Below are 22,480 nucleotides of genomic sequence, written 5' to 3' on the forward strand. Positions count from 1 at the left end.
GAAGTCCAGCTCTGTTCATAGCAACGTGTGTGACCTTGGAGAAGTCATTCATCTTGTTGCATATCAGTTTCCTCATCTACGAATTCATAAGATTGAGTTATTTGCTGTCTATTATACCTTCCAGCCCTAAATTCTATGCTCCCTTTGAGGTCTGACTTACCTCTTGCTGATTGATCAACCCCTCCCTGTGCCAGCTCTGGTCTTGATGGTCTAATGGTCTTGCTAAATTACATCTTCTCTTTAATGCACACTGGCTGATGAAGAGGTAGTATATTTGTAAAAATTGCCTCTTTGACACTAGAATAAAATTTTAAACTCCCTGGGGATGAGGGTTAGGGACAATCAGCAGGGGCAGTAGGAGGTGGGAGATGGAATTCTGGTAGCTAAGCAGTTCTAGCAAGAGAAACACACACACACCAGGATGTCTTCTGCCTGAACAACAGCCATATTTGCATATCTCTGAAATCATCATAAAGAATCTCTCCATTAAATACTGACAGTTAAGTGGAACTGGTAAATCTCTTCTGTTAAATGAAAACCCAGCTAAATAGAAAAATTCTTCATGCCAGAGGCAGCAAGATGGTATAGTAGATGAAGTACTTGGCCTGACATCAGGAAGGCTTGGTTTCAAATCCAGCCCCAGACACTTACTGGCTATGTGACCCTGGGCAAGTGTCATTTAACCTATTTGCCTTAGTTTCCTCAACTGTAAAATGGAATAGCCCCTACCTCCCAGGGTTATTGTGAGGATCAAATTAGATAATGTCTGTAAAGTGCTTTGCATTGTACCTGTCACATAGTAGGTGGTTATATAAATGCTAGCTATTATTTTCTTAAGATGACAATAGATTATACCAGCTGTCACTTCATAACTTGGAGAATCAGTTCCGGATATAAGATCGTTTTCTGTTATGGGAAGAGTACAGGGATAGGAGTCAGCTTCACTAAGTTCAACTTTAGGCTCTTCAACTAACTGCCTACCTTACACTTTGAGCAAATCACTTGATTTCTCTAGCGCTCAGCTTCCCTATTTCTAGCCCAGTCTAGGTCTAGATCATCTCTTAAGTTGTTTCTAGTTTTAATATTATATGACTCTCCAGCATGCTATTTATTACAGTGTTAACACAGATTCAGAGCTGCATGGGAATTTGGAGGTCATCTAGTCATTCAATAAAGTCAACAAAAATTTATTAAGTGCCTACTATGCATCGGGCACTCTGCTAAGCACTAGGGATACAAAAAAAGACAAGAGATAATTCATCTCATCTTCCAATTAAAAGTTAAATAACAGAAGTGCAATTCCTCTTTTGGATCAGAATAATCTATTTATGATCAGCTTTCACATTATTATTACAATACCAATTAATAATAATGACATTTGCAGATGGATAACATTATTAAATGTCATGATTTTTGTTGTACTGTAAATGAATACAAATTCTACATAGCAGATGTGGAAGTTAAAATTGTTACTGCCAAAACTATAATAATAATAATTATCGATGATGACAATAATTCATATTTACACATCACATCAAGGATTACAAAATTCTTTATTTCTCACAATCCCTTAAATATGTAGTATAGTTATTTGATGTTGTTTGTCCTTTGTTTTTAAAGAGGACTAATGACATCATGGGGTGATGTCTTGATTTATGCATGCATTGGATTTAAGTGAGGCAAGAGTTGTACAAGGTCTTCAACCTCAATCTCTCTTCCAAAGTCATCAAAGTCCAGTGGCAAGACAGAAGTCAAGATGACCCAGGATACAGAGGTTGACCTTGGCATCTTCAATGTCTGACCAATCTCTAAGCATTCCACAGTGCCTGATCTCTCTCCTATCTCATTTGAGCAATCCCTAACCAATAATCTAAGGTAAGGGGTATGGAAGGGAGAGGGAAGCCACTCAATCAAATAAATCATTCATTCACTGACTCTCAAGGTGGAGCAGCCACTTTTCAGGATAAACCACCCATACTTTTCATTCCTGTGAAGCCTCCTTATAAGGATAGGGTTTTTTGGGGGTCAATCAATTACCCTAGTCATTCACAGTAATTAATAAGATGCTATCTATACCTTGATACTTTAATCAGGTGATAATACCTCCACTGAGTTATCCAAATGCATTAAACTAGGTATGAAAAGTCCTTATGGAAAGCAGTATGGAAACCATCACTGGATAAAATAAAATGACACTACACAGGAAATATTTTAGAATTAGTTGAGGAAACTCAATCTCATACTCTGAAGTTAACTCTGAAGAAATAACTATATTTCTAAAACAGGTATCTGGTCAGCTTAATGGTGGAACGGCCAATCCTTAGAACACTGAGGGAAGATAGGAAGGGAGGAAAACAGCATTTAGTAAGAGCCTAGTATATGTTGAGTGCTATGTCTTTTACATATATTCTGTCATTTGATCTTCAGGACTCCAGCAGAGGTAGTATAAAAATTGTATTTTATGAATAAGAACTTGTTTGAGTTGTATCATGCCTGTGGGCACAAAGCTGGTCAAGGCAGGATCTGAATCCAAGTTTCCCTCCTTCATATCTAATGTCCTTTCGCTATACTGTGCTTGACATAAAAATCAGTGTAATAACAATAAATGACATATCTGACATGGGCACAAAAATTTTCCCACAACAATTCTCTAAAGGAAGTCCCTGCAAGTATCGTTATCCCAATTTTGTCAATAAGGTAACTGACACAAAAACATTATTTGTTCAGGGTCACACAGCCAGCACCAAGATTCAGTCCCAATTCTTTTGACTCTATTTTCTCTGTCTTCCCTTCTCTAGTCTAAACATTATTAGCTCCTTTAACTCTTCTTCAAATGATATGGTTTCTGGTTCTCTTGAACAGTTATGTTTATATTTTAACAGTATTAAAAGATTACTAGATTAGTAGAAGGTAAGATGAATTGTATAGATGATGTATATTTGGATTTCAAGCCATTTGGTGAAATCTTCCACGATAATTCATATACTGATCAATCAACAAGTATTTATTAAACACCCACTATGTGCAAAGCATTGTGTTAAGTTCTGAGAATATAAAAAGAGGCAACAGACAGTCCTTCCCTCAAGGAATTTACAAGCTAGAGGAAAAACATGCAAACAAATGTATACAAAGCAGGATAAATAGGAAAAAAATTAACACAGGAAAGAAACTTGAATTAAGAAGGGATGAGGAAGGTTTGGAGAAATGTTACATGGGAAGTGATATAATAATGTGGATTTACACATGATTCCAAAACTGTATCCAAAGAATGCTGTTTAAAAGATTGTTGTCAGCTTAGTGGGAGGTTTCTAGTGGCACACTATGGAGTGCCTTCCTGTTCTAATCCACATTTTTATTAATGACTTGGATGAAGACATGGAAAGCATGATTATCAGATTGGCAGGCACCAAGATAACAGGGCTGATGCCCTGGGTGATAGAATTAAGATCCAAAAAGTTCTCAGAAGATTAAACTGATGAAGTGAAGAAGACAAAATTTGATAGGGATAAATGCAAAATGCTGCTAAATTTAGCTTTTTGTTTATTTCTTTAAAAATACATTGTAAAGGAATAGCATGGGGAAGAAATAACAATTTATATGTTTAGAGCTCCTCCAGGGACCTAGGACCTCAGCCTCCCATATAGCTAGATCCCATTAAAAAATAATGAATCATAAGGGTCACACTATTTGAATTCATACTGCATATTTCTATTGTCCTGGAACCAATTCTCTTATTCTACCTAATTATACTTTTGACTTTAGACTATTTTTTATTATATTTGTACTCACCAAAACCTTAATTCTTCTGGAAGACAGCGTATCCCCAGCCACACTCTCTAGTACGGAATCATGCAACTCCAATTCATTGGGCCAAGAGAGAAGGCATATTCCTGATTCCCTATGGCCACCTCCAGTCCCTCCCTCTTCCACTAGGTACCCACCATTCAAATATAACTCAAACCACACTCAGATAGTAGTTATCTCCAGGTTACTATCCTTCCTTCCTCACAGTATTCAATAACTGGCTCACAGTTTCTTTATCTTTATTCCTAGAGACTTTGATATACTGATTGGTGTCAGTTCAAACATACTGGTCTCCTAATTCCTCAATTCCTATGACTTGCCCTTTTGCTCTACTCCAGACACACATAGGGATAGTCATACCCTTATTCTTGTTATTTACTCATAACCCAGAATTCCTAAACTCCTCTGACAATAACCTCCTAAATTTCCACATCTTCCTGTGCCTTACTCCTACACATATTTTTTTTCTCACCATGCTTTTAAAGTAGTCTATCCCTACTTTTTCTTCAATCCACATCCTTATTCTAGCCTCCCTTTTCTCCCTTTACAATCTTGACCCTATAATTAAATTATACTCTTGAAGAAGAGTACCCTTTACCTCACTTGCTTTTGCCTTTCCAAAACCCAACACCAGGTCACTCCCCACCATCTATCTCCTTCTCTCCTCCTCATGTACTACTTAATGTTGCCAGAAGAAATCACTTGCCAGTGTCAGTTAGGTCTGCAACTAATTTATGTATTAACCTCAAATGGGTTCTCACTGTTACACAGGTATCTTTTGATTCTTCCCTATCACACTCCCAAAAGCAGATGTTCCACACTTTCTCTTTTTCCATCAAGACTCCCATACCACCCCTTCTCCACTACCTACCCACAAAAGACTTTGCCTAATATCTTACTGAGAAAATAGAGGCCATCTAGCATGAACTCCCTTATATACCGTATTCTACACCTTAATATTCCTTGACATGATTCTCCCATGATTTTCCACCTGGCTCCTCTCGTGGACTTCTTGATCTCCAGAAATTCATCATCGTGAAAGATGGCATCAGCTCTGAAACATACCTTCCCAGTGCCTCCTGCCCCTGGGGACCTCCCTTTCTCTAATCAGAGAGGGTAGGAGGTGACCACTAGAGAGCTCCTTCACTGGGGAGGTCCTCCCACATCATCTGTTGTTGCTTGTCCTTCCTTTTCAAAGAAGACCAATGCCATCATGGGGTGATATCCTGACTTGTGTGTCGGCTGGATTTAAGTGAGGCAGAACTGCACAAAGTCTTCAGTTTCATTCTTCCAGAGTCATCCAAGTCCAGTGGCAAGACAAAAGTCAAGATGACTGATAATACCCTGGAGTGCATTGTATGACTTTGATTTCTTCTATATCTGACCAAACTCTAAGTTGGTCTGCTTCAGCCTGCTTCAGTCACCTTCATGGCCATCGGAACAAATTGTTCATACCCGCCTATTCTGCTAGGTCTTCACTTGGGATAGACACCCCCTACCCAACAGGTTTGAGGTCTATCCATTACCCTCAACCTGGTTTAGCCTAGCTGCTGAGCCAATTTACCAGGGTGTGGCCACTGAGCTTGCTACAGCTTCTTGGAGTCACAGGTAAGAGTTGGGTAAAGGTGGACACCAAAGGTGGATGAGCAGCCCTGAAAAGGGCTCAGCAAGCCTTCACACCAGAGGAGCTAGTCCTCCCTGAACATCCCATACATCCCAGATCCTCTACCATTTAAGGAAAAAGCAAGGGCTGTCATCTCATCCTTTCCACCTGGCTGCAGGACTTCATTATATCCCTGTGCCAAGTCCCTTCCCATTTTCAGCTGCTTTTTATGTGTTATTTTCCCCCTTTAGATTGTGAGCTCGTTGAGCACAGGGACTACCTTTTCCCTTTCTCTATATCTCAGCACCTAACAGTGCTTAGCACACAGAAGATGTTTAACAAATGTTTGCTGACTATTGACCCCTTTTACTTTGTTCCTACCATTCCCTCACACTATCTATCCTATAGATCCCTTCCCTCTGCAAGAAGAAACCTAATGTTCATCTCAGAATTTTCATGATACTTCCATCTTCTGGTTCTTTTCCTACCTTTCTGACTATTTCTCAGGCTCCTTTGCAAAATGATCATGCATGTCCCACCCCTTAATCATGGGTATACACATATGTGTGTACATGTGTGTGTGTGTGTGTCCAGACTCTGTCTTGATCTAGCTCTGCTCTCTCTACTCTCTATTCTCTTCTCTCTTTTGTCTTGGTCTCATCAACTCCCATGGGTTTAATTAGCTCTATGGCAGTGATTATCAGATCCCTATATCCAGCCCTAATCTTTTACCTGATCTCTAGTTTTACTTCATCAACTAGATGTTGGATATATCTAAAAAACTATCACAAGGGCATTTTAGACTCAACATGTGCAAACAGGAATTAAAAGCTCATTGTAAACAAAAAACACACATATTTACTCATTCATCTATCTTAATTTATGTATTTGTTAAAAACACTTCTCTCCTCCAAATGATTTCCATGCTTCACAGGTTTGCAATCTTGGCATTTTCCTTGAATTCTTCCCTTTATTTTTCATATTCGCTCAATTGCCAACTTTTGTCAACTCTACTGCCATGACATTTATGACATCAGTCCTCTTCACTCACATGGTTACCACCCTAGTTCAGTCCCTCATTGCTTCTTGTGTAGAGGACTATAACACAATAAGCTGGCTTGCAGGCTCTCACCTCTAATCCATCCTCCACACAGTTGCCAAAATAATCTTCCTAAAACACAAGTCTAACCATGTTATTCCTCTGTTTAAGAATCTTAAGTGACTCACTATTATCACTAAGATAAAATATAGGACCCTCAGATTAACATTTAAAACTGTTCACAGTCTACCTGCAGCTCACCCTTTCAGGTTTACATTCCAGCCACTATGGCCTTCTTTCTGTTTCCTAAATTCAAACTTCCCTTCTTTGCTTCCATGTCTTGGCACAAGCTGTCCACCAAACCTGAAATTTACTCTCTTCAAACCTTTGTATCTTAAAAAGGCCGAACTCTTGCACCATCTGTGACGTGAAGCCTTTCTAAATGCCTCTCGTTGTTATTGTTCTCTCTCTTCTAATGATAATACATATTCCTATCTATTTACATATTAAAATCACTCTCACATCCACAAATGGAATTGTCAGGCTCTACTGGCTGTGGACTTAATGGATTGAGGGCTCAATATAAGCCACCAGTGTGATGTGTTTAGGAACAGTCTAGAATTAGAGAAATGTTGCCCTGTATTCTCCCCTCGTCAACTTCGTTCTGGGGCACCAGATTTAGGAAGAGCACTGACAAGTGGAATCAAGTAGTATTTGAGACTCACAATGACATCATTTGAGGAGCAATTTAGGAATTTGAGGATGTCTAGTCTGGAGCATAACCTCTGGAGAGCCACTAGGGAGCATGTGACAGTTGTCATCACATTTCTGAAGGACTATCTTCTGGAAAGAGGAAGTGTAAAAGATTAAGACGGTGAACAGAAAGGACCAGAGGACAATAAGGGGTTACTGAAGCAAGACAGAACAGACTGTTTCATCTGTATTGCATAAGGAACTATGTTAAATAGCCACCATTCTGTACGGTTCCAGATGGTAGAAGTAGGACTAATGGGAAGTTATAAGGAGGCAGATTTTGGCTAAGAGCTTTTTAACAATTGGAGCTATCCAAAAATGGAATGAGGTGATAGCAGAGTTAGTGAATTTTCCATTTCTGGAAGTATACCAGCAAATGCTGGATGACCACTTGTCTGGGATTGTTCTAGAGGCAATTAGTTCTTACACTGGCCAATTATGTGACCTTAAAGTCCCCTTGTAACCAAAGAGTCCATGATTCTAGAATGATGGCAACAATGATGCCAATTAACAATGAAACATACGGATAACAAAAAATAGCACAAGAATCTAGCCATTAAGGACAAAATCCTGCTTCTGTGAGAACTTCTGATAGTGAGGACTGAGGAGCTAAAAATACATTTTGTCACCTATAGGTCCAGATATTGAAGGCAAAAGAACAGGGAGAAAAACCTAGTTAAGAAACTCAGCTAGAATTATTTAAAATGCCCCCCCCCCTTTTTTTTCAGACTTGTACCTGAACAAGCATTTCCTGTGAAAGTAAAAAAAAAAAAACAAAGAAAGAAAGATATAAGGTTTAAATGAATACTGACCTTATGGGAAAAGCACGTTGCTTTCTCTTCACCAAGAAACAGGTCTAACTTCTTTGGAAAACTGGAAGAAAAAAAGATAAGATTAAAAGCAATTAAGTTTTTTTGAGTTGATTCTGCAAATAAGCAAAACTCAGTAGTCCTGAAGCTCTAAATGAAATGTCTGAAGATAGCAAGTAAAACAACAAACAAGTAGAAACCACTCCACATGCTGGTGCATCGCTGGGACCGCTGTTAATTGGCAAATGCGAGTGAAAAGCACTTTTCAACTGTATCCGAAAAGTCGCTACGCTACATATGCCCCTTGGTCTAGTGATGCCGCCAGGAGACACTGCTTCCCCATGGCACCAAACTACCTGCAAAGCAGGGAAGAAAAAGCATTGTAGACTGGGAAATCTTTTGGAAAAAATTATGGACTGTTTCTGGTTCATTAATTAAACATGACAGTGCTTTTTTTTTTTTTTTTTTTGGCCATTTCACAAACTGATAAACTGCTGATACCAGAGAAGGGGATTACAGAAAACAAGAAGCTGGGAGGAGGAAATTATTTTTGCAGTAAACCTGATGAATCTAGTCTTGGACTTGTTGAGCTTGAAGTAATGGATTCAAAAGTGGAGACATATTGTAGGGAATGAGGTTAAGTTAAAAAGTTGGTAACACAAAGGTAGTAGTTGATGGCATATCTGACATGTCATATATGAGATCTCTCAAGAAGTTAATTTGGAGGAAGAAAAGCAGTGAGTGGGGGGAAAGGAACCTAAGTAGAAATTAAGAGACAGAAAGAAGAAGAGGCTCCAGATAGGACGCAATGAATTCACAGAGTTAGGCAGAAAAGGATGTCATGGAAGCCAAAAAAAAAAAAAAAACAGAAAATCACCTATATAAAATATCAAGAACAGAAGGAAGGGTAAAGGAGATAAAGACTGCCAAAGGCTGGACCATTTGTCAGGGATGTCATACATAGGTCAAGATCAATTCTTGTAATTTCTAAGGCTTTTTACAATTTTGAGTCTAGGAAAAGAGAATGAGATTTGGTTAAATGCCACTCACTGCACACAGTACTTCATCTCCCAGTTATGCATTTCCCCTGGAAGTCCCCCATGCCTCAAATATTCTGCTTCCTCATCTGTCTCCTAACTTCTCTGGCTTCCTTCAAGTCTCAGCTACAATCCCAACTTCTAGGAAGACTTTTTCAGCCCCCTCAATGCTTTCCCTCAGAGATCACCTTCCATTTACACTCTCCATTTTTTGCATGTTTGTAGTTGTTTATACATCTCCCATTAGAAAGTGAATTCCTCAAGGGCAGATACTGTTTTTGCTTTCCTTTATATTCTTAGTGTTTAACACAGCGCCTAGCTGTAATGTTAATTTAAGATTTCCCAGGCCCATTAATAGGTCTCAGGTGGAGTCCATTTAGGGAAGCTTGTTTAGGGGAGGTTTGCCATTTCAAGGCTTTCACACGTTTTGCTAATTTCTAATTAGGCACTGAGTCATGAGGCTTGTGATGTCTTCTGGCTCTGAGAAGTATATATATATATATATATATATATATATATATATATATATACATACATACATACATATATATATATGTACTCTTGAGCTGGTATTTTGCTTTGGGGGCTAGCTTATGAGAAGGGTCTTGTGATTCCCTGGTAGAGATTCTGAGTATTCAGAGCTCCCCGACTGCTCAGATGTAAAGGCTCTCTCAATCCAGGGATATATGTAAAGTGCAGAGTTGATTCAGGCAGTCAGAGCCCTGTCTGTTAGTCTTTATTTCTCTGCTTGTATTTTCTCTGAAGTTCAGGGTACTGACTTTTCTCCTGAAACAGTGACTGTAATTAAAAAGATGTTGACCCCTTAAACAGCTCTTTCCTAGTAAAGCAGATCCAAGAACCTGTGTTAGCTGCCATCCTGAGTAGGCCAGTGTGGTTGCTGCTATGCTAGCATATCCTAATCCCTTAATAAATGCTTGTTTGCTGGTTGACTGGAAGGGGAACTGCTAACCTTAAAAAGAATAATTTCAGAGAAAAGGTCTGGGTACCAGAGGTCTCCATATATACATTATGTTCATGTCCCCCTCTATGCTCATCCTTTATGAAATACCCCCTAGTACTTGTCTAAGTTCTGCCTCCCTGAAAGGATTAGCTCAAATCTTCTGCTGTAAGGCCTTCTCCAATAGTTCTAAAACTTATTGAGTTCCAATCTTCCAAGCTCTGTGCTTACTGCTATATACACTGAAGTTAGTATATATCACTACTTTGTAGTGCTGTATTTTCATTCCTCTTCTTTCCTAAAGAGATTGAAAGCATCATGAAGGTAAGGGTGATATTTTAAATCCTTTTGTACCCTCAGAGTATAGTATCTTGGGTTCAACAAATAGATGATGAGTGAGGCACTATGGTATAATGGAAAATATCTTGTATTCAAAACTCAAAATTTGTGGGTTCAAACCCAAGTTCTACTTCTTACACGATTTATGTTGACAAAGCAAATAAGCAATAACTTTATACCCACATGTGAACTTCTTACAAATTCAAAGTAAAATCAAAATAATTTTAGAGGTTACTAGTGGTTAAGAGAATCAGGAAAGGCCTTATTATCTCATTTGGTCAGATATATGGTAGTAGACAAGATATTTTTAGAGCCTAGTGGTAATTTTGGACAAGACTATTCCTGGTAGGCATGAAATCATGCATTTGCAGCTAAGGAAGATGAGTGACTATCTTGATTTCATACACACAAAGGAGGAATAAGTAGTTAAAGGATACAGCAGAAGGCAAGCTAGAAATTATACATCCCTGGGTGACCACAGGTATTATATAAACCTTTCATTTAAACTTGGATACCTGTAAAAACACTGGAAGATGTCAGACCATTTAGAAGACTGCCAACTAGTACATTTTGAAGCACACGTTTTGTCAGGGCAGTCTAATTTTCTTCTAAAAAAGACTGGCTGGCTTGGTAAGTGATGAGGAATCAATCAATGTAATATGTTTTGAGTTTCATAAGACTTTGGATTCTGTATCTTAACTTCATCAAATATATCAGAAAACATCATCTGTAGCAAGGCTTACCAACAGGTTGGGGGAATGCCAATCTGAAGTCTGACGTTATCATTCAACTAAAATTGCTCTCTCTAAAGTTACCAATGACCCTTAATTGCCAAATCCAGTGGCCTTTGCTCAGTCATGCTTCTTGACCTCTCTGCAATGCTTGACACTGGTTGACTATTCTCTGCTCCTGGATATTCCCTCCTCTCTGGGGTTTCATGGTACTGTTTTCTCTTGGTTCTCCTTCTCCTTGTTTAATGTACCTTCTCAATCTCCTCTGCATGTCCTGTCCTCCAGCTGTGGATGTAACCCAACACTTTCGCCTGGTTCTTCTCTGTCTAGACTAGCTCTCTTGAGAACCTCATAAGTAACCATGATTGAATTATTGTCTTAATATAGATGATGATTGTACCAATATGTCTAATCTTACTCCGTCTCCTGAGTTCCACTGTTCAATTAGCAATATTGTGCATTTCTAACTAGATATTCCATAAGTATATCAAATTCAGTATATCTAAAATATAACTCATTCTCTCTACCCATCCTCTTGGGGGAAAAATCCTCCTTCCCATCTTTTCTATTTCTGCAAAGATCCCTCTAATTGCCCAAGTTTCCATCTTTAGTCATCTCTATCGCTTTAATTTCCTTCATCTGCCATATTAAAAAAATTGGTCATCTTGTAATTTTACCTTCATAATATTTGTCACATTCATCACCTTCTCTCCACTGATACCACCCCCCCACCCCCACCCCCCAGTTCAAGCCGTCACAAACATTTACCTGGAATCCTCACAGTTGCCTCAAGTCTCTGTGTTCTCTATTCTATTCCTTACACAGATGCCAAAAACAATATTGCTAAAGTATGTAACTCCCCCCAATCAAAGAGCTCCAATAACTCTGCAGTAACTCTAGGATGAAATATAGACTTCTTTGTTTGAATATTCACAGTCTGGCCTCAGCCTATTTTTCCAGTCTACTCCTCTTCATGCATGCTAAATTCCAGACAAACTATACCACTTGGTGCTCTTTATATCACAACATTCCATCTCTCATCTTTGTGCCTTTCCATAGGTTTTCTGTCCTCTACTCCAGAATTCAGCATCACAGAAAGATTCATCTCAACTCCTCTGTGAAGCAGCTACCAATGTCATCAATAGTCACCAGCTGGCCAGATTTTTTTTCAAGTTCATGTCTTTCTAATATGAAAAGAGAGGTCAATCCCAAGAGAGTAAGAGCTATCATGACTTTCAGTGGAAGTCACTGAGAGGGCTAAAAGGTCTTTAAAAAGTCTTAACCATCCAGGCAGAGTGGGCACAGCAGCACAGATGAAAGTCCTGACAGCCCCACCAGAATAGGAACAAATTGACAAACATCTCTCAATTATTTTGCATCTTTCTATTATGTGTCACAAGCACACAGTCCTATAATCAGCATACAGAAGGTCTTGAATAACCCCGATTAATATTTTGCTTAGCTATCAGAGCGTAGCAGACAGAACACACTCTCATCTGACCTAAACTCAAAGTTAATCATTGAAGCGCAGTCTTTCAAGGCAGCTCAGAGAAAGTCATAAACAAACATGGCAAGAACTTGGTCTCATTTGGATGCCATTAGTCACAGTAAATACACTTGATATCTCCCTTGCCTGTACCATTAGACCCTCAGCACAAGTGAATGACTTTTATGCATATCTCTGGACATCCAATCATTTGAAGGACTTTTTCACAGACCAACTCACTGATTGGAATGAAATAACTTGATTGAGTCCGTGAGCAAAATATAGCAGTCCTTAAAAATCTTTACTAATGATTAGATGATGAACAAGAGAGTTTGCTCATTATGTTCATACAGAAGATCAAGTTGAGAGAGGTGATGATGCACTTCGGTAGAGGATGTGGTAAGAATTCAAAGTAGTCATGATAAATTGGATAAATTATTAGTAATAAATAGAATAAAATTGAATCCAAGCAATTTAAGAGCCCTGTTCTTAGCAAGCAAAAACATCATATAGAAATAAGTGATAGGGAACAACTAGGTATATGCTAGTATGGAAGATAGGCAAAAATGGAATCAATAAACAAGCATTTATTAAGCATTTACTATGTGTAGAGAACTGTGTTGTTTGGGAGACAAAAGTGAAACAATGCCTGCTGAAATGGAGTCAACATTGTAATGGGAGAGAAAAAGATGTATTTGTCCATATTCATGTGTTCACATACATACATGTATATATGGACCCACATGTATGTTATATATAATATATACATGTGCCAATATATTAATATTATATATTACTACAAATTAGATTCTATATATCCATGTGTATATATGTATATGTAGATATATTTTATATATATATATACATATACACATTCATATCAGATAGTTGTGAGAAAAGGCTTCATGTAAAAGATAGCACTTAAGCTGAGTCTTTAATGAAACATAGGTTTTCAAAAGATATAGGTGAGGAAGAGCTATATTCCAGTCAAAGGAGCCAGCCTATGCAAATGCACAGAGAAGGGATATGAACATGTTCTGTATACAAAATAACATGTAGGCTAAAATGACTAGGTGGCAGATTTCAAGAAAGAAGGTAATGGGCAAAAGACTGGGAAGATAAGAAGGGACAAAAGGTGGTGAAAAGCTTTAAATACCAAACAGTAGATTGTCTTTCATCCTAGACAGACACAGTGGAGTTTGTTGAGTTGATCAGACCAGTACTTCAAGAAAATCACTAAACAGCTATGGTGGAAAATAGGATCTGTAGCAGGGAGAGATCTGAGGCAAAAAGTCCATAAGACTACTACAAAAGACTGGGTGAAGTAGGATAAAGAACTGATCTAGAGTGGTAACTGTGTGACTAGAGAGGAGAAAGGATGCATGCGAGGAATAATGGGAAGGGAGAAGAAACAAGATTTGGTAATTAATTGAATATGTGTTGAGAGAGAGTGATACTATGTATGGGGCAGGGGTAGGGTTCACTCAACAATAATAAGGAAATTAAGAAGAAGGTTGAGTTTAGAGGAAAGGTTACAAGTTCGGTCTAGATATGTTGAGTGTGAGATTCCTACGGGATACACACAAGGAAGCTGTCCAGCAGGTAGTTTGTGCTTCAGAACCAGCTCAGTGTCACTTCTATTGTTATAGCCTATAACTCAAGAAGGATATGGTAACTTGGGAACAGAGTCAAAGAAAAATGCAACTGATTTTTTCTATTATACAGCACAGAGAGTCCACCCTACGGATCCTATCTGAATCTCATGGCATCACCACAAATCCTACTTCAAAACAATAAATACCACACTGCTAGAATTAGGAAGAGTTCTTCTATTAGATGGGAAAGAAAAAAAATAATTCTTAGAATAACTATTTCTGAATCTGGTGTTAGGATATCCCAGGATATCTCTAGTTGTTTATCTCTACTCTCTTAATTTTAATCTATTTTATTACTAAACATTATTTCTGTGTCATTTCTAATGTTATAGCCTATAATTCAAGAAGGATATGGTAACTTGGGAATGGAGTCAAAGAAAAATGCAATTATTTTTTTTAAGTACTGGTACATAAAACCTAGAATTTAAACCTTTAAACCTAGTTTAAAGTCAAGCACAATAAAGAAGCCCTTATTATGTGCTAAGTAGTGATGAGGTTACAGATACAAGTAAAAAGAAAGGTCAGTTCTACCTTCAAGGAGCTGACATTCTAATGAGGGAAGAGAACACATAAAAGAGGTATTTAAAAGCTTGGGAGGGGGTTTAGGAAAAGGACTAACTTTCCTTGGACCGAAGGAATGGAACTGGAATTTAGCACATTTGATAAAACTTTTCTCAATATGATTTTTCACAATATGGAAAGATATGGTTTGGATGATGGCACAATGAGGTGGATTAGATTAAATGGTCAGAACCAAAACATGTTCATTAAATGGACATCTAGAACAGGATTTTTTTTTAACTCAGGGTCCCTGGACTTACTTTTTGTTCATTTTGTATTTTGATAAATACTTCAATATGATCAATTTCCCTGTAATCCTATATAAGTTATTTTATGCATTTAAAAATATTATTGGATGAAAAGTTCCACAGGCTTTGGTAGGCTGCCAAAGGGGTCCAGGATAGAAAAGATTAAGAGCTCCTGACTTTGAGGGAGGCCTCTAGTATAGACAGACCCCTGACCAACTATGTTCTGTTCACCATTTTTAATAACTGACCTAACTGAAGATAGGGGGTTTTCTGTTTATTAAATCTGTGAAAGATATGAAGCTGGATTCTACTGAGCAGGATAATTAGGACTTAAAATTTCATGTTTATGACAGGGTAGAACTGTGGTCTGAATTTAATAAGATGAAATTCAACAAGGATTAATGTAAAGTCCTGCACTTGGGTTAACAGAAAAATCCACTGCACAGCTGTAGAAGAGAGGAGGGAGGGCTAGATGACTGTCCATGTCAAAAAGACAAGAATGTTTCAGTGGAGTACAAGTTCAAGGAGTCAGCGACATGGTGAAGCAGTGTTTTAAATTACTGTGATCTTAGCAGGCTTTCAAAGACATATACAGAAGATGAGAGGTGAAAAATCCAGTATAATTTGGTCACACCACATTTAGAATACTCTTTTCAGTGCTGAGTGCCACAGTTTAAGGGGAACATTAACAAACTGAAGCAAATTAAGAGAGGGTAACTAGAATGATAAGTGAACTTAGTTCTAAAGTCAAATGAAGATTGATGGAATGGACTGGAAATGTTTAGTTTGCAGAAAAGCAAGCCATCAGTGCATGACCATCTGACATGAATTTTGTCCGTATTCTCCCACAAGTACAGCATGGAGAGTCCACCCTATCCAATAGAAGCCTTTCTCATTTTCTCCTGACACTGAGAGGATCCAAGAGCACACAGACTTTCCATCTGCCATCCTTTGCCTTTGCTATATGGGCAACCTATCTTATTTTTCTATTATACATTACCTTCAATGGATCCTATTTGAATCTCATGGCATCATAATAAATCCTACTTCAAAACAACCTTTTCCTTGGACTACTATAATAAGTGAACTTGCCTCAAACCTTCCCATTCAAAAACCATCCTCTAGTAAATCAATTAATAAACATTTATTAAGTCCTTACTATGCACTAGTATTGTGCTAAGTGCTGGGAATACAAACAAAGTCAAAAGACACCCCTACCTACAATCTAATGGGGGAGACAACACATTAAAAGAAGCTGAGAAGTGTTGGCAGGATTGGGGGTGAGGTGTGTACCCAGTGTGGAGACGTACTTCAACCTGCAGATGGGTAAGGAATGATAAGATGGTTGTCCTGGGTGTTCTCCTTCAATGAAGGATCTGGGAGAATATTTTCAATGCCTATTCTCTATCTTCTCAAATCAGAGGGATAGAGGGGACCCAAGGACAGGGGATATTGAGGAAGTGTGTGTTTCAGAACTGATGTGATCTTGCAGGAAGATGAATTCCTGAAGACAATGATGAAGTCCAGGAGAGTAGTGAGGTAGGAAAGGATGAGGTGGCTGCCCTGGCCCCACACCCTAAATGAAAGATCTGGGAGGAGCTCTCTACAACTGTCCTGAAGTGTAGGCTTGACCATGTCACTCCTCCTCCCAGTGAGTTCCCGTGGCTCCCTATTTAATAGCCAATTCAATAATGTGTTAAATATAAGAAATAAATATAAGAAAATAAGAAGTCTCTGTGCCTTCACATTGGCTGTCCCCAAAGGTTGGAATGCAGTAAACCGTCATTTCCACCTCTTGGTTTCACCTCAAATTCATTCTTCTGCAGGAGGCTTTGCTCAGATCTCCCTTCTCCTCCCTAATTACCAGTATCTTCTCCTCCCAGATTGCTTTCCATTTACTCTGTATATATTTTGTATGCATCTTGATATGTATTTCTCTCCCATTTAAATGTACTATTCTTGAGAGTAGGGTCTGTCTTTGACTGTCTTTTCATTACCAGCATTTAGCACAGTGCCTGTTACATAGAAAGCACTTAATAAACTCATATTTACTGAATGACTATAAGCCAAAAGAGGACAAAAAAACTCTCAAAATGACTAGAAAATCACAGTCCAGGTACAAAGTATATGTCCAATGAATGAATGGTTGCTGAAGTGAACTCAAACTACTGAATCTGCATTTTAAAAATAACAGATATTTTTAGGTGTAACCTCAGTCTCAAATCCCATTAATATGAGATTTTCTCTTTACTGGTAGAAGTCAATGCCTAGTACCAGCAGAGCTGATAAGAGTGAGAGAGACGAAAAGGGCAGTCTCTTTGGGTCCACTGAGTCTCTCCACACTTTGCGGTCACTTCTCATGCTTCTCATTTCCATTTCAAGAGAGAAGATGAGCAATGCCAACCTTACTTCAGGTTGCTAATAGGAGAAGAGATTCTAGGAAGAAGCCAACCTGAGATATGCTGGCATTCTCTACTATGTCCCTGTCCATAGTTTGCTATACTAGAGTTTTTTGGGGAATTTCCCATTTGGATGAGATGTGGGACACTTTTTCTTGGTTGAGCTGTTATCTCATTCTCAATGGGAGACTTCCCTCATTCTGTATTGCAGGGTATATATGTTCACATGTATACTTTTTTTATTTCTGCTTCATTATCAGCTTGGATGAATGAATGTCTTTGCTTCTTTCTATGTATATCCATTGAAAAACTGGTATTTGGTAGGAAGGGAGTCAAGCCTTTGATATAAAGACTGTATCTTCCTTTCCTCATTAATAAACAGCGATCAGAGGTTTAGCTTGAAATTGAAAACCATATCTCCTGGATGAATAATATTTAAGAGAAGGGCGGCTAGGTGGCTCAGTGAATAGAGTCAGCCATGGAGTCAGGAGGACCACTCAAATCCAGCCTCAGACACTCAACACAAAATCTAGCCATGTGACCTTGGGCAAATCACTTAACCCCAATTGCCCTGCCTTCCCTCCCTCCAAAAAAAAAGAAAAGCAATAATATATAAGAGAGGAGACAGATATAATTCTAGCACAGTACCTCATCTCTCTGAGGAGAAGAGAGTCTTGGCCTCTGCCCTCCACCTCCTTCACCTCCTGGCATGAATTAACACCTTCCTTGGAGAAGGGGAGGGAGATGTCTATTCTACCTCCTTTTGACCTATACAACATTACCGCCAAGACATGTGTGGGTGTCACATATATAATACTCTTCCAACAACTCTGTGCGGAAGAGAGTAAATGCATTATTATCTCCATTTTATAGAAGAAGGAACTAAGGGTCAACGTGGCCACACAGGAAATGTCAAAACTAGCTTTTGAACCCATATCTATCTGACTCCTGGTCCAAATATCTTTTAAAATTATGCTACACTGCCTTGATAATTTAATAAAGTCTCCTTAGGACTATTAGGATTTCCTGTAGTATGGGGCAGAAGAACATTGTTGAGGCACTCAGGAGAGTATGTTCTACAGGTCTGACTAATAGAATAACATCTATTAAAGTAGATATTTAGCACTCTGCTAGGCAAAAAAGAGAAAACATAAACGAACTAGATTAAATCAGTTTACATCTGTGTTTCAGTTTCCTCCTCTCAGGAGGTTTGCAAGAATGACAATGGGCTTTAAAAATATTCAGTAATTAGAGGTGGCTAGGTGGCTCAGTGAATATAGCACTGGCCCTGGAGTCAGAAGGACCTGAGTTCAAATCCAGCCTCAGACACTCAACACAATACCTAGCCATGTGACCTTTGGCAAATCACTTAACCCCAATTGCTTTACCTTCCCTCCTCCAAAAAAGAAAAAAAGCCTAAAAACATTCAGTAATGCAACCTTCAAGTATTATCAATATTACTTGTTCAACTAGAACCTAAGCTTGAGTTAGACCAAGATACCAACAGCATTTATATAGTAGTGATTTATCAATTTTCTCTAAGGTGACTTTTGCTAGAATGAGAAGCTTAGAAAGCGTGTTAGGCATAGTTGTAAGAATTAGGTAAAGGTTAAATTATATGACCCTTAAGGTCCAATCTAACTTTGAGATTATGTGTCTACCCCTCTCTTTTGCCCTGTCTGGCAGTAGCTAATAATTGTGATGGAAGGATAACATATAACATATATCCCCATGCCCAGGAAAGTTTAAGAGAAGGGAAGGAGGTAGAACTAAGGCCACATGTTGGCATATGTCTCAGTGAAATGCACTCAACTGTTTTTTGTGCTTTCTTTCAAAGTCTGCAACTGAAAGGCTCAAATTGGGAACTGGGAGGTGGGGGCAAATGTGAATCAAGAGAAGAGTCATACATTGGTAAGAACATTCTAGAAGGGTAAAAATTATTATACTTATGACACACAAGGGAGAAAAACATATTCCTTGGGTGGACCAAAGTTTAAGGGTTATAGATTATGAGATTAAAGTAAGAAACCATCATCTCCTGTTGAAACAGAAAAGTTTTCTCACTCTTCTCCCATTACTCCTACATTTGGATATACTATTCTACTTGACTATATTCACTTGAATGTGAATATGTGTATATATTTATATATTTACATATATGTGAATATATATACAGTTGTCTGTTGCTGATTCAATTAAATGAAGATCACACTATATCTAAAGTACTTTCAACTTTAAATCCTAATTTGTGAAATGCAAACTTCTACAAGTTTAACTTTGTATCACACCTAACTAGATTCCATGCAGTTGGATTTCATACAAATAGCCTGGAGATTATCTGTTTGTTGTTTCTGGGGGAATCTGGACCTGTGATATCATCAGTGTAGGGAATTCCAAATGATGAAACTCTTTCCAATGATCCAGATCAGCAACTAATGTGTGGTTTTTTAGAAGTCTTACACACCTGCCTGCGGCAGCAGGAGATAAAAAATAAATAGCATGTGTCAATAGCAGGGCTGAGATTCAGGTCTTCCTTGCTTCAGGGTCAGTCTTCTATCCACTCCACTACACTGTCATTTCATTATAATGTTATGAGCCTGTAATTCTATGACATTCTATTCTACTGGGTACTACATAATAAACCTTTTCCATACAAACAATTGTTCTTAAGTCAGTACAAAGATATAAGTCAAACTGATAAAGTATGAAGGTTGTCTCTATTATCATGCTAAAAGATGCTTATTTCCCGTTCATCAGTCAACTGGAAGGTAGGGTACCAAGTTTCATTACATAATATTGAAGGAAACAAATGCACCCCTCTAAATCAACTCAACAAGAGGGAGCGATTGCTCCTTGAAATAAACAGTGACCACGTGTGACATTGGCTCTGTTTTGACACCTTGTCTATTATAAGGCCATGTCTATGAAGTTAAAACAAAGTAGAACATTACACAATTATCTGGGAAATTTCAGACCATATGGTTCTGACTCAATTATCCAGATGGGTTGTGAGACTGTCCCAAATTCACAGGGTAACTGCAGAGCCTTCTGTTTTGCTTGGCTGGTAATGCAATGGCCAGTGAGCACCAACAAGGAATTTCATTCACATTTTGTGAACAAAGGGTAGGTTATAATTTTTGTTATCTTTATACTTTCCAGAGAACTAGCAGCACTAGAATATATATGTATATGTTTTATATACACACACATACCCACATATAATATATACATATATGTGAACATATATAATGCATGCATGTGGATATGTGTGAGCTAAAGATTTTTTAAATTTAAGATAGAAAACTGAGATTTCTATAGTTAAGTAATTCATGCCATCGCCACTGCCCCTCTCCAAACAAACAAAAAAACCAACGGACTATATTAGATTTCCTGCAATAAAGACATCATGGCATATTAAGAAGGAACTCTGAGTTCTAGTGTGCACTCTTTCACACACTTCTAGCTGTGTGAAAATGGGTATGTTACTTACCACTCTGGGCCTCAGTTTGCCCAAGTGTAAAATGTGGGTATTATATTGCATCTTCTCTGAAGTGCTATGCTATTATGTATATATCATATATACATAATATATGCTATTATATATTATATATAGCATTATAATATATATAATATATGTAATATATGCTATTATATATATTATATAGATCCTACGGAGTGCTGCACTTTGTCCCCATTACTGCCTCCATGCTTTTATGCATGCTGTTATCCCAGTACAAGATTTCTTCTTTCAGCTAAACCAAAATTTCCACATCTTTCAAGGTCTAGTCCATCATCATCATCATCTTTATCATCATCATTCTCTTAGTTGCTAGCATTGAAGTTAGCTCTTCAAGGTTTATGAAGTCCTTTACATGCCTCATCCCATTAGATCCTCACAATATCCCTATGAGATAGGTATTATTTTTATCTCCATTTTACAGACAAGGAAAGTGAAGGTGAAAGGCAAGTGACCTACACGCAGAGTGAGATAGCTATCTGAGGCACAGTTAAAACTCAGCTCTTCCTCAAAGCCCATCACTTTATCCATTGTGACATCTAGCTGTAACACTGGTGTCTTCTAAGAAGCGTCTGCTGAATATCTCATTTTAAAATATTTTCATTTACGAACTCCTTATAATCCTTATGTCTATGTCACACCTTTCTGCACTTGTTTACACTTTTCAGTTAGATTTTAAGGTCATTAATAGATCTACAGCTGGAAAGGATCTTAGAGGCCATGTAGTTCAACCTCTAGATTTATTTTGTCATTTTAAAGTTTTCATTTTTAATTTATGGAATAAAACAAGCATTTCCATAACATAATACAATAAAAAAGATGATTTTACATGAAACTGCATAAAAAATCTCAATGATCCAGGACAGTTAAGAGACTTGACCAAAGTCACTAGGGTATTAAGCATCAAAGGTGGGATTTGAACCCCACCCATTCCTCTGACTTCAGAACCTAGCCTCCCGCAGTTATTCATGGGTAAATCCTTGTCTTCTGCTTGCCCTCTGTATATCCCCTAAGGTGGCAAAGGCAGTGCTTAACACCCAGCAGGAGCTTAATCAATACATTCTGACCTTACTTGTTTTGTTTCCACTGCCTAGCTCAATCACCTATGGTTGGATGAAGACTACACTAGTAGTACTTTTAGACAGATCACCCATTGGGGACTACCTGCCACATTCAATTTTAACACACAGCTTCCAAAAGTAAGTATGATCCACAGTCCTCTGAGATATCTTGTTCTAATGGCAAATTGGAATAGCTCTAGTACTTTGTTACTCCTTTTCACTATCTATGAATCATTTCTAGCACTGTATATGTGTAAGAGGGCAGGGTGGGTGGTGGAGAGGAGAGCCGAGTATCACACTCCTTAAGGGCTTCACAAGACTTAGCATAGTGTTAATATTAGCCAGAGACAGTTTTCAATGATTAGGCTATATATATATTATATATATACACATATATATAATATCTATGGATAATTTTAATGGTTCTCTAATGAGAGCAAGCTATTTTTGATAGATAGCTCAAATGCATCCATTGGTATT

General features: G+C 38.1%; 1 protein-coding gene across 8 annotated transcripts in view; it reads right to left on the minus strand.

Annotated features, from left to right (window-relative positions):
• The window catches only part of ATXN1 (ataxin 1), a 530,883-nt gene that overhangs the window by 261,789 nt on the left and 246,614 nt on the right, over positions 1-22,480 (minus strand). For all 8 annotated transcript variants that reach the window (XR_011169127.1, XM_069092453.1, XM_069092456.1 and 5 more), the window contains one exon: positions 8,012-8,072. The gene's annotated coding sequence lies outside the window, so the exon portion shown is untranslated. The remainder of the gene's footprint in view (positions 1-8,011; positions 8,073-22,480) is intronic.

Source organism: Petaurus breviceps, unplaced genomic scaffold (assembly GCF_028583685.1).
Source record: "Petaurus breviceps papuanus isolate PSGF00001 unplaced genomic scaffold, PetGlider_PUasm1.0 190, whole genome shotgun sequence".
In the NCBI taxonomy this organism is placed as follows: domain Eukaryota; kingdom Metazoa; phylum Chordata; class Mammalia; order Diprotodontia; family Petauridae; genus Petaurus; species Petaurus breviceps.